Genomic DNA, 13,573 nt, shown 5'->3' with positions numbered 1-13,573 from the left:
CCTATCTCAAAAAATGACATGACGGTAAAAGCGAAATCTGTATGAAATGCCGCAGGGCGTTCACGAATACCAGATGGATATCAGAGCAAATGCAGATTAATTTCAAAAAAGTGTGTTGCGAGTCATTTTTGTGGGACAAATTCGTAAAATAATACAATTAACATGTTACTTCGAAAAGGAAGCAGTTAAAAAGATAAAAGGGGTTATACATACAGGTATCCCCACTTTTCAAAAGTTCACTTCACACAACGTCACTTTTCCAGAAAACCTACATTCATGCCTCTTGTTGCGAAATGAAATAAATCCAAAAATGCACATTTTCCCCTATTCAATTAATGTTTCTTCGCTTTTCGCCATTTCAGTTTATGGAAAGTTCACAGGAACGCTCTACTTTCTGATTGCGAGTTATACCAGCATTGAGATTATTTGATTTGGCATGCCGGATTGAGATCATAGCTCATGGAATACACAACGCTTCGAATTTAGCAAAATTAACGTAAAATGCTCAGTGAATCAAGCTAAGATGAAGGTAACTGATGATTATTTCGATGCAATTTTGATGTAGTTCTGGTTCTGTTGTCACTGGATGATCGCAAAATCACTAAAAGTTCAAAGAAATACATCGTGTTGTTAGATTGAATATAAATCGTGAAACGATCTCCATTGACAGAAGTAGAGGACGGTAATTAAAGACAATTGATAACAGAAAACACGTAGAAATAATGTCAAAATCGTTCCTTATGGAAGGGCAGGAAACGATTACACATGCCTTTCCGGAAAGTGTGGTCATTGTAGTTGCAATAAAGGTAACGGAAAGCAAAAGTATTTCTCACATGAAATGTGCACACTTCCGCAAAGAAGTGGGATGAAAACCAACCTGAGAAACCCTCCAAGATGAAACTTGCCATCCAACACTAGCCTCGGTCCAACAGCCTGAATAAGATCCTTCCATCTGAGGACTAAGGATTCTGCATTCATATTTAGGTCATCCAGTACTGTTTTTGTTGTCATGTTCAACAGGACTTCACCATTAGCGAGTGCCAACCACTCCTCATGCGAATTCGATTTGATAATTCCATCGGGTGCATGATTTTTGTTAATATTATCAGGCAAGAGAATCACTATTTCGCATCTCTCACTCTGATGTCACTGCATGTCATCATACAATATTGAGTCAGACAGCATGGAAGCAGACTATTTTGTTCAACTAGTCTATGCCGAACAGAATTCATTACTACACTAGTCCCAACCCACAGCCCCACTTCCAAACCCTTCAAACTTTACCTGTTCAGGTACTAATTTAAATATATTTTCAACGTTTTAGTTGGATGCCGAAAACAAACTCAGGCAACATGGTCATCAAAGGAATAGTCCTGAGAACAAGACTCAGTCACTTTGGCAATGAGATCCTCAAGTCACCCCAATTTGCAGACAATAATTAAGAGTAAACGCAGAGTTTGGAAACTAGGTTTGCTTCATATTTGATTGATTATTTGTTGGACTTTCTACAAATGCTACTGTTTCATGTGTTGTGACAAAAATATTCAACCTAAGTTTTTTTTAAAGATGTGTGTTGAAATATAAAACACATTTGCGTTATAAAACCATAGCAAACTGAAATTTTTGAAGTATGCATTGAGTCATTTAACATTCTTCCCTCTTCCAGATCATGGTTTTGAAACCAGCAGCCTCTGCTGATTTCACATTGAATGGATTAAAAAATTGGCAGTGCCGATCAGCCCAAAACAGTGGTCAACAGATAGCTCTGATGTTTGTGTTCTTGGAGTTGATGGAGTCCTAAAATCGGTAGACAATGTAAACTTCTGAAACAATGATATGTCTTCCATGAAATAGCCATTGCTTTTTCATGAACTAAGGTCGATCAGTGCCCATGTTGGTGTTAGCCAACGAATGATATTACATGCGAAGCAAAGATTTCGCTGATATTAATCTTATTTCAGTTGGAATATGTGGGACATACCATAGACAGTGTGACCCAACAAATATTGACCGTACATAATAATTTCCTGCTAGTTCAGAGCCAGGGTGACAAAAATGAAAGATAACACACAAAAGGTTCTTCGGCCAACTGTGTCTGTACTGGGCAAAAACAACACACGTCGACGTGTTGACACCCTCAAGTTTGAAATACTCATTGAAAATTAATTTCGTATACTTACCTGACCTCATCAACATGGAATGTGCGACAAATGCATTGGGCACCACACGTTGCTTTCTTTCCAGCTGAATTAAAGTTTTGTTCTCAACGTCAATTGGTATAGACTGTGACTAATAACGATCTCACTGGCCAAAAGTTCAATTGATGCAAAGGAAAATGATTATATTGCCTGATCAATCCTCGTTTAATTTTTGAGTTTCAAGCCTGAATGTAGTAGCCACATCGCCAAGATCAAAGCAGCAGCTCACGGTAAAAGTGGTCGCACTATTGCCAAGAATATTCAAGTATAAGAGAGTTCTCTTCATCTAATTCTTGTCGGTTCTTAATAATGAAATAAAGAGACACAGAGTAGGAAACAATGGCTCCTTCACGTTTCTCTTTGTAAAATCCTGTTCATTTCGGAAGCTATTATTCCATTTCTTGATTTTGCTTCAGACAGGAACGGAATTTAATTACAACCCTCAGCACACACACTGAAATTGGTCTCCTTGTCTGACGACCTTCAAAAGAAATCAGCGAGAAAGAAATTCTATAACGCCTCCACTTACGCCACCATGACTAAATTGCACATAATATTACACAAAAATAAACCATATTCAAGGTTTCACTGGAGCATGGTGGCATTTTGCGAGAGGTCGATAGCAGACCTTGCATTTCCACGTTTTAATTCAATTTGCTCTTTAAACCTTAATGTCAAGTCTAATAGAATTACTAACAACGTTCGCTTACAACTTCTTTCAGTTCTCAAGATGTTACGGCTGACGAGTCTCGAAAGCAATCTCGCCAATCTCAAGCGCAGCCAAGGAAAAAGGCCGACCACCTCCCCGCAAACCCAGCCCACATGTGAAAACCCAGAACTGAGCTTCAATTAGCCTGGGAGCAAGAACTGACCCCATGGTGACAAATACCAAGCCGACTAGACGACGGCAAGACCTCGTGAAGCATCATGTACGAGACTCACTCACTAGAGCCAATTGGACCTCCTTGGCTTGCCGACACTGGCAGATCCGAACTCACAGAAACTTGGAAACGAATCTCAGCCATCATGGGAACAAGAAACACAGTGACCCCGCATCGTGGATGTCGATTGAACAGGTCGCAGTACGCCCTCGAATGCTCAGGGTAATGAAGGGAGCCCAGGAACCAATCACATATCTCCAAGAATAGCAGGCTTCGCTCAAGCACACCCGGATCGATAAGCTGGAACTGCTGTGCAGGAAACCTGGGAGATGTGCTGTATTTCCAGTGAGGTTTAATCTACGAGGGTTCAAATCCCCCTGCCCGAATATATACCTCTAAAGCATAGAAGCTATTGAATGCAAGATGGATGACCTTAAATTTAGACGTATCTTCCAAAGGGAATTTACAGACTGCTGGGCACTCTGTTTTCCAGAGACATGCCTCACTCCTGTTGCACCTGACGAGGCATTTCTACATGAGTGCTTCTTAATTTATTGAATGGAGGGATTGGTGTCCTTGAGCAGAGCATCGCCCAGTTAGTTATGCATTCTAGTCATTCTAGTGCTCAGATGTGGCGATGCTGATGAATTACTACTGTCTGGATCAATAATATCTTACAGTAAACTGTCATCCCTACGACTTACTGCACGATTTCTCCTCTGCTATCCTGAAAGTAGTCTATCTCCCACTGTACACGGAACTGAAGAATGCACCAGACGAAGTGTACAATGTTCCAAACCATCTTAAGTTAGAATACTTGGAGGTCTTTTCCCTTCTTGTTGGTGATTTAAACCAGGCAAACCTAATGTCTCCTGTTCCCACCAAAGGTCTGAACTTTCTTGACCAGAGATATACCACCATCAAAGGTGGCGAACCCATCCATTTAACGTTCGCATTTTTGAACATTCGATCGCAGGGTGTGTCCCGCTCCCCCCAGCTGGCAAGAAGGAATTGGCATGAGAGGATTTAATATAGAAAGGAGTGCAGTATTGATCTGGGCAATGGATGGCGATTGCGGGACTACCTAGAATAAGTGGACTTTGCTCTGTTCAAGCACTTAGTGTGTCCAAACTAAGCAAATATGCCAGCACCGTCACTCACAGCGTAAGCGTACAGAAGACTGTGTGCTGAAGATGGGAATCTGAATGTTTGCAATGTGCACAACATGGACAGAAATGAAAGTTCCTGTCCCAACTGAATTCCACGTCAGAGGTGAACAGGTCGAGTAATCTTGATTTGTTCAGAAAATCCAAGTAAGCCCTTCATAAGTACACATTAATCTGGACACCGTCATTTGAGCCAAGACTTTCATGCACAACAGAATACAAAGAGAAGTTGAACAGAATTGCGGACAATAATACATCACAACTCGACGAGTTCAAAGCACTGTAAGCTTGTTATCACAGCAGCCTGGGATGCAACGTAACCACGATTACCACCACAGATGGAAGATCGATCTTCTTCTGTGAGGACTCACAGACAGCGACTGGCCTGGATTGAAACCATAGCCTTGCACTCAGATCCAGTGCGGACAAGATGGTGGAATATTTTTGGACCTCTTTAACCTCTCTTTACTCCGATCATAAGTGACCACCTTCCAGAAGACAACTGCCAATATGTGGCCAACGGAAAATCATACAGCTTGCATCTCTCACTCGCTCCCGTTGTCGCTCACTTCCGTAATTTGTAAGCACTTCGATAGGTTCATCATGATTCTCATCAACTTCAGCCCACCAAATTTCCTTGAACTTTTGACATTCGCCAAAATGGACATACATCGAAATCCAGCAGCACTGTTCACTGCACCGTTCACTGCAGAAAACCATCTGTGACAGTGCTGCCTGTGCAAACTCGAACGTCTCCCCAATTCTGAACTTGATAGCATTGCACTCAGTAGTTGTTGCATTGCCTAAAATCGGGGTCAGAACGAAATACTGTTAAAATACTGTTACTTTAAGAGCACTGTTAAATAGTCTAAGCAAAACAAATTTAGGGTATATAGAAAACATGGGTGTGGGCACGACTTTTTAAATGATTGAGACTATTGACAAATTTAAGCGTTGGACTGACGGTATGAAACTTCACATATTTCAGACTAACAATGTTACATTTGATTGAACATGATCGGGACACTGAAGTTTGCCCGTTAAACTGCTAACCGCTGAGTCTGTCAGTACAAGTCTCCATTCTTACGATGTTGCTGATTCCTGTCGACATTCTGTCTTAAAAAAATATTCAGACCGTTTTGGCAATGTCATGAGCAGGGAAGTGATGAATCGCAGATTTTTGGAGTTCAATGAAACTTCGGAATCGAAACAAAAACATAGTAAAATATCTGAAATGCTGTGAGATGTTGATTGATTTTGTTTCTGGATCTTACACTGGAGAGACGCAATATCCACTCAGTGGTCAGATTTTAAATTGAGAGCTCGAATGGGGAAAGCTATGGTGTAACACCTGCTATTTTATATTGCTTTGCCCTGACTTTGTCGGCAGATACACGTGGAATAAGTAAGATATGAATATGAAATATATTATTAGGGAGTTAATGGGCGAGTTTGTTGTTGAAATGGATATAGTTTCAGGCTTCCTGTGATATAGAGCTAGATCCCAACCTCGGTTCCAGAACATCTGCGCTCAATTACCAACTCCTCGAGAGGTACAGAATTACATATTTAAGCAGGTTGGTTCGCAATATCTGGATGAACACATTGAGAGTTTATATATCTTTTAAGCTAACATTAGTTAGTCCGATTCCACCATAAAAGATCCCAGATGGCCTCCTTCTTCAAGGAACCGATTTCCATCCTCGACGTATCAACATTACCATTCAGCACATCAGCTCCTCACCGCACAACTCCGAGCTTGTACCCCACTCCTCCAATCGCAATAAGGACAGAAGCCCCAATCCTCACTTTCTAAAGACCAACCTCCCGATAGAGTGTATTATCCTCCATCATTTACAACCGACAAACGGACACAACCGCCAGGAATATATGTGCCTCCATTCCCATGTCTGTGGTCCACACAGATCATTCCCACCACAACTCCCTTGTTGTGTCTACGCCCCCACCAACCCATCCTCCACTCTTGGCGCCTTCACTTAACACCACAAAATTTGTACAGCCTGTGCCTAAAACTGCAGCTCTCATCGCCATCCTAGGCCCAAAGGGTTCTTCTTCATTCAAGGCAGATTTTCCTGTACAAAAACACATGTAATTGACTGCGTCCGTTGTTCTCAATGTGATCTCCACTACATTTTGGAGACGGGACACTAAATTGCGGAACGCTTCAGAAAAGATCTCGGGGACACACACTAATCAAATCCACTGTCCTGTGACCGAAAGGTTTCACTCCATGTTCCACCGTGCCAAGGGCATGCAAGTCCCTGGCCTCCTCCTCTGCCAAATTCCAGCCACCCGACGACTGAAGAAAGAATGCATTATCGTCCACCTTGCGACCCTCCGGTCACATAGGAGGAATGTCAATTTCATCTTTTTCCTCAGCTGTCCTCCTCCACCTTATCCCAAAATTCACCACTCCATGTTGGTACTGCCATTTTCAACTGACATACCTGCACGCCATCCTTCTCACCCCACCCCTACACCCAATGCTCCAACCTGACACACCAACCCAACCAGCTTCTGCGACCTATTGCATTTTCAGCAACGTGACCTCCAGTGCATCACTCCCATCGATCTTTCAGTTTCGTTTCCCCCCCTCACATTCATGATGAAGATTTTATGCTTGTATCGTCGACTTTCCTACTCCACGGATGCTGCCAGACTGGCTGTAAGTTTCCAATACCAAACTTTTTGGCACTGATCATCAGAGTCTGGCATTTGTGTTGCGCAAATGTTGCCTGTCATTTGTCAGCCCAGCCCTCGGTATTGTCCCGGTCTCATTGCATTTGACCATGGACTGTTTCAGCATGCGAGGACTCGTGAATTGTCTTAAAAACTGTGCAGGCACCAGCGAGCATCCTCACTTCTGAGCAACTGATGCTTCTTTGGCCTTGGACACTTCCCTGAGGAATTTCTGCATGGATGACATGGAGGTGGGACCGCCAATGAATATGACTATAATCATCTGTACGAGGTAAGTTTTCAATCACTGGAGATGTTTCCTCCTAATAACCATTGATTCCAGCTATAATAGAGGACCCTAATGCCTCTCCTGGTCGAATGCAGCCTTGATTTCAAGGGCTGATGTTACCACAGTACTGGAATTTAACTCCATTTGCCATATTTGAACAAAAATGGTTGTGAGGTTAGGAACTGATTGGTCCTGGTGGAAGCTAAAGTGGGTGTCGTTCAAACATTCAAATATTCCCGGATTACATCTTCTTCACACTGTCATTTAAATTCTGTTGCTTGGTTGCATTGTTGATGACATTTTATATCATTTCACTGATGATCAAGAGGAGGCTGATTTGCAGTAATTGGTTATGTTGGATTTGTTCTGTTTTGTGTAAAAGTTAGACATTGGAAATTTTCTGCATTGTTGGTTATATGCTAGTGTTAGAATTGTGCCAGAACACCGTAGGCCGCGGTGAGATATTTGGTCCCCATCACGACCAATCTAGTTGAAATATTTTAAAGTTTTGCTGTGTTACATGTCAGACTGTATGAATCACTGGAGAATTTGAAAACCGGTTTACTGATTTGCTGTATTTGATGCGCAAAACAGCATTTTGACTGAGTTGAATAGTAGAGTAAACAGTTAAGAAAATTAACGAATGCAAATGAGAGGGCAAAGCAAATTGCAATCCTGTTCATGCACGAACTTGAAACGACAGCGAGGTTTATTTAATATTCGTGATGATGAGACATCAATGACGATGCGCAGATAAAGAAAGGCAAAGAACATGAGATCATTACATTTTGCATTAAACTCTGATTTTGAAAGTGGAGGTCAGGACTAGAATAATCTAACAGACTGAAATCGTTAAACTATAAAGAAAATAAGTATTTTGATGACTTAATTTGGACAGTTCTTTGCTCCCATTGTGAAGTGTATGCATACCAATAAGAAATATGTTCTCCTTGAATTTCAGATGTTGCAGACAAGGTGTTATCTCTCAGACGTTTCATTTACTTGGGCTAAGGGCATGTTCAGGAAGTTGAGTCAGCTTAAGTAGCTCAAGTTCCCGATAATCGTCCAATCGGAGAAACAGGTTGGGTTTACATGGTCAGACATGTTCCCTGTGTAATGCTTTCAATTTCCTTTGATGAGTCAGACATCTTTCTCGTAATTATTATGTCAATCTGTGTATAACTGTTTGAACAACGATTATGCACTTGTATGTACTGAGTATTCTTCGTGAACATCTGAACCCGATGTCATGTACATGCAGTTGTTCTGTTCATTGGAACGATGTAACACTTGTGAACAGTCGCCGACAGAACAGGAAAATATTTCCTAATTTTCAAAAAGACATTATCTGGAGGTAAACTGCACAAGTTGTTAGTTCAGGATGCGTTTTAGTGTAGCCGGATTGGATCTTATGTTTGTTAGAGTTCTGTTATTTCTGCATATAATATCAAAATAGAGTAGAATGACCTTTATTTTCACATGCACTGCCATGTGCATTTAAAAGGTGATAATGTCACCAATTTGGTGCCAACTTAGGTATAGATTCTGAACTGCTTGTTACAAATTGACAGTGTAAACATAACGTTTAACAAAGCAATACAAACTTTAATTCAGGATACAGAATAAACGTAAGCGTATAAATAAAAATGTCTTGAAAAAGTAAACAAATTACAGTTGGTTTGACTGAGTCCATGAAATCCAGGTATCAGAACTGAAAGCCTAGCTGCCTCCTTACCCTGGCCTCTGCCCCGGGGCCCGGTTCCATGAATTATCTGCACAGGCTCTGACTGCCTCGCGCGCCATATTCCGGACCACGATTTCACCACCAGGACTTGGCTGCACTGTGTAAAATTCAAATAGTCCTGGATTATACCTTCTCCACACTGCAATTTATTTTTTCTTTTTCCAGCAAGTCTTATATCATGTACTGATACATTTTGTTATTTTGAATCAAACAGAATGTCATTTTAGAACTGTTCAGTTTTTTTTTGGTGTTGCTGTACACCCTCAAAGAGTGCTGAGTATTGACGTTTTTGATCCATTGTGTATGTTATGCCTCATTTATTCCTCTAATTCGAGTTTTAAATGGAGGTACTCGAATTACATAGGAAAAGCTTGAGGTTGATAATCTTACTGGAGAGAAGGGAACGGACTTCAGTGCAATTCGAGCAGGAGATAGCATTCAGCTTTCAGTTTTCTTGCTAATGTTCAACCTGTTTTATTTCCATTTTTCATGTTGTGATTGATTTTTTGAATAGTACAGCACAGCAAAATCATGTCTTTTGGCCACAGTGGTAGCATCACTTATAAACAAGCGCCAATGATTCTAATCCCAATTTTTTCAGTACTTGGCACATTGCCTTGTCCAGTTTGGCATCACAAGGTTCACTTTGATTACAGTGCCTGTTTCTAATAAAAGGACATTCGCCGGCAGGAAGTTCAAAGTTACCACCACCATCTGTCAATACGTTTTGGCGGTTTTCTCTCCTCATGCTACAAATCCAATTCAATCGCCTGAATGTGGCTGATTCACTTGGTGCATCTCCGTTCATCCTGGAGTTCAGGTAGTGTAGTGGAACACAAGGATCTGTTCAAAGGCCACGGCCTTTTGCCAATTTTATAAATGTCCTGGATATGGGTGTGGAAGAATAGGTTAGTACATTTGTGGATGACACTAAAGTCGACAGAGTTGTGGATAGTGCCAAAGGATATTGTAGGTTAACCTGTAATGTCTTCCATCAGCTCGACAATTTTTGATCGAAACCGCCAAAGCACCCTCAATCTCATGCACAATAAGAAGCAAGTGGAAGCATTGGCAAGGGTTCAGACGAGATTCAATAGAACGTTGCCTTGTCGGGAGGGAATGACTTATGAGGAAAGGCTAAGGAACTTGAGGCTGTTTTCGTTAGAGAGAAGGTTGAGAAGCGACTTCATTGAGACATATCAGATGAGCAGAGGTTTAGATAGCGTCGCCAGTGAGAGCACTTTTCCTCGGATGGTGATGGCTAGCATGAGGGGGACATAGTTTTACGGTGAAAATGAGTACTGCAGATGCTGGAGATAAGTGTCACGATTAGATTGTAACTAAAAAAAGCACAGCCGGTCAGGCAGCATCCGAGGAACGGGAAAATCAAAGTTTCGGGCAAATGCCCTTCATCAGCAAAGACAGAGCTTGATATTGGCAGGTGATGGGAGAGATGAAAATGGGTTGCTGGAAAATCGCAGCAGGACAGGCAGCATCCAAGGGCCAGGGGAATCGACGTTTCGGGCATGAGCCCTTCTTCAGGAATGAGGAAAGTGTGCCAAGCAGGCTAAGATAAAAGGTAGGGAGGAGGGGCTTGGGGCAGCGGCATTGGAAAAGCGAGAGGTGGAAGGAGGTTAAGGTGAGGGTGATAAGGTAAGGGTGATAGGCCGGAGAGGAGGTGGGGGCGGAGAGGTCAGGAAGACGATTGCAGGTTAGGAAGGTGGTGCTGAGTTCGAGGGTTGGGATGGAAACAAGGTGGGAGGAGGGGAAATTAGGAAACTGGAGAAATCTGAGTTCATCCCTTGTGTTTGGAGGGTTCCTAGGCGGAAGATGAGGCGCTCTTCCTCCTCGGAACGCTGATAGGGGAGGGGAGGGAATTATATCCTTGATGGTGGGCCCCGTTTTGAGGTGGCGGAAAAGACGACGGATGATACGGTGTAAATGGACCTTGGTAGAGTGGTAGGTGAGGACCAGTGGCGTTCTGTCCTGGTGGTGATTTGAGGGGCCGGGCTCAAGGGCGGAGGAGCGGGAAGTCGAGGCGATGCGGTGGAGAGCATCGTCGACCACATCTGGGGGAAAATTGTGGTCTTGAAGAAGGAGGCCATCTGGGTGGTTCGGTATTGGAACTGGTCCTCCTGGGAGCAGATGCGGCGGAGACGAAGGAATTGAGAATATGGGATGGCGTTTTTACAGGGAGCAGGATGGGAGGAGGTGTAATCTAGGTAGCTGTGGGAGTCGGTCAGTTTATCGTAAATGTCCGTGTTGATTCGGTCGCCTTAGATAGAAATGGAGAGGTCGAGGAAGGGGAGTGAGGAGTCTGAGACGGTCCAGGTAAATTTGAGGTCGGGGTGGAAGGTGTTGGTAAAGTGGATGAACTGTTCAACCTCCTCTTTGGAGCACGAGGCAGCGCCGATACAGTCATCGATGTAGCGGAGAAAAGATAGGGGGTGGTGCCAGTGGAGCTGCGGAAGATGGACTGTTCCACATATCCTACGAAGAGGCAGGCATAGCTGGGGTCCATGCGGGTCCCAATGGCTACTCCTTTGGTTTGGAGGAAGTGGGAGGATTGGAACTCAGCACCACTTTCCTAACCTGCAATCTTCTTCCTGACCTCCTCGTCCCCACCCCCACTCCAGCCTGTCACCCTCACCTTAACCTCCTTTCACCTATCGCATTTCTCACGCCCCTCCCCCAAGTCTCTCCTCCCTACCTTCAAGTCTCCTGCTCCTTAGATGCTGCCTGAACTTCTGCGCTTTTCCAGCAACACATTTTCAGCTCTGATCTCCATCATCTGCAGTCCTCACTTTCTCCTAGGTGATGGTATAGGACAGCTGCCAGAAGTAGATTCTTTACTCAGCGAGTAGTCGTGGCATGGAACAAACAACCTTCAACAGTAGTAGCCTGGTTAACTCAAATGGCATTTGGATTGGATTAGATTACATTACATTACAGTATGGAAACAGGCCATTCGGCCCAACACGTCCACACCGACCCGCCGAAACGCAACCCACCAATACCCCTACCCCTACCCCTACATTTACCCCTTACCTAACACTACAGGCAATTTAGTATGGCCAATTCACCTGACCTGCACATCTTTGGACTGTGGAAGGAAACCGGAGCACCCGCAGGGAACCCACGCAGAACACGGGGCGAACGTGCAAACGTCACACAGTCAGTCGCCTGAGGCGGGAATTGAACCCGGGTCTGTAGCGCTGTGAGGCAGCAATGCTAACCACTGTGCCACATTGCCGCCCACAATTGTCATTGCGTCGGCAAGTGTATGAAAATGGAATAGAGCAGTTTAGATGGCCTTTAGATTTGTTTCATAGTTCGGTGCAACATTGAGAGCTTAATTTCTGTACTGCACTGTTATAGTCTATGATGACTTGCAGCAGGTGGTGGACGTGGATCAAGATGATTCTGTGAATGTGGATTCTACTGCAGTGGGAAGTGAGGGCAAGGGGATCTCTGTCATTGTTCTGGGAAGAAAGTGAAGGGGTGAAAGGAAAAGCCCAGAGATGGGACAGTCACAACTGAAGGGTCAATCTACTAATATTAGGGGGATTTCTACTTTGAAAGAAAATGAAATCCTGTCAAAGGCTGATCACTGGAATGTGGTATCACCACAGAAAAACGACAGAGATGGGGAAATTGGGAGAATGGATTCACTCTCAGCCGATAATGTGTCCAGCCATTTGCAGGCGTTACCCCTTAATTATGGAAATGAACAAGGCATCAATATTGACGACTTCTGTTTGACATCTGGTCTGATGTTGGATGGGGAAATAGACAGCGAGGAATATCAGTGGGTATACATGAGCAGGCATTCAAAAGATATCACATAATGCTCAGCAATGATTGTTTCTGTTCAAACAGAAGGACTCTATAAGAACTTAAACCGCCCAAAGGTTGAGAAAGGTGCCAAGGAGCGTGTTAAATCACAGCATTAGTACAGGGCCAGATTAAAGATGCTTAATTCAGTGCAGGAAACAAGTGATAGGCAAAACTATCAGCTGTATTTCTTGAATTAACCCCAGAAACTCCTGCGTTTGCTGCTCCACCATCTTCCCTGCTCGTCTCCACCTCCAATTGGCACTTGCTAGATCTCACTCATGTCTTTGTAGTTACCTTTTTCTCAGTGTTAATGTCATTACTTCTGATTCACGATTCTCCTTCTCACGTTGCCCAGCATTTTCTCTCGCATGATGATCGCTACCCACTTCAACCTTTCGCTGACTAGTCAAGTCGACCTTCCATACTCCTTGCATCAATCTGAGTTTTGTGCTGCAATTTTTTTCGCTGGTCTCAGTGTGCGTCAGCTTCTCCATTCATGCTATTTGACAGCCTTCCAATCATATCTCATTCTGGAAAACTTACCACTTGCCAGGATCCTTACTGTATACAAATTTCCCTTTTGGTACAGAATTTAAACTTTCATGCAATTTGCAAAAGAAAAAGTGTACTCAGACTTCGTCTTACTCTGCTAAATGCAACTGCAGGTTGACTATGTGGTAGAAGAATTCCCTTTCTCATCTAGATCTGGCAGCGACGCTTTTAAATTGAAGAGATCATGACCTCCTTTAGAACAAGGA

At 43.2% G+C, this 13,573-nt stretch overlaps 1 pseudogene; it reads right to left on the bottom strand.

Moving 5' to 3' along the window:
• Nucleotides 1–13,309, bottom strand: part of LOC148146541 (uncharacterized) — a 39,412-nt pseudogene extending 26,103 nt beyond the window's left edge.
• Nucleotides 13,310–13,573: the final 264 nt, after the last annotated feature.

The sequence above is a fragment of the Chiloscyllium plagiosum genome, unplaced genomic scaffold, assembly GCF_037043375.1.
Source record: "Chiloscyllium plagiosum isolate Xiang-an unplaced genomic scaffold, Cpla_swu_hap1 HiC_scaffold_21, whole genome shotgun sequence".
Taxonomy (NCBI): domain Eukaryota; kingdom Metazoa; phylum Chordata; class Chondrichthyes; order Orectolobiformes; family Hemiscylliidae; genus Chiloscyllium; species Chiloscyllium plagiosum.
This window is presented reverse-complemented; position numbering and strand designations above follow the sequence as displayed.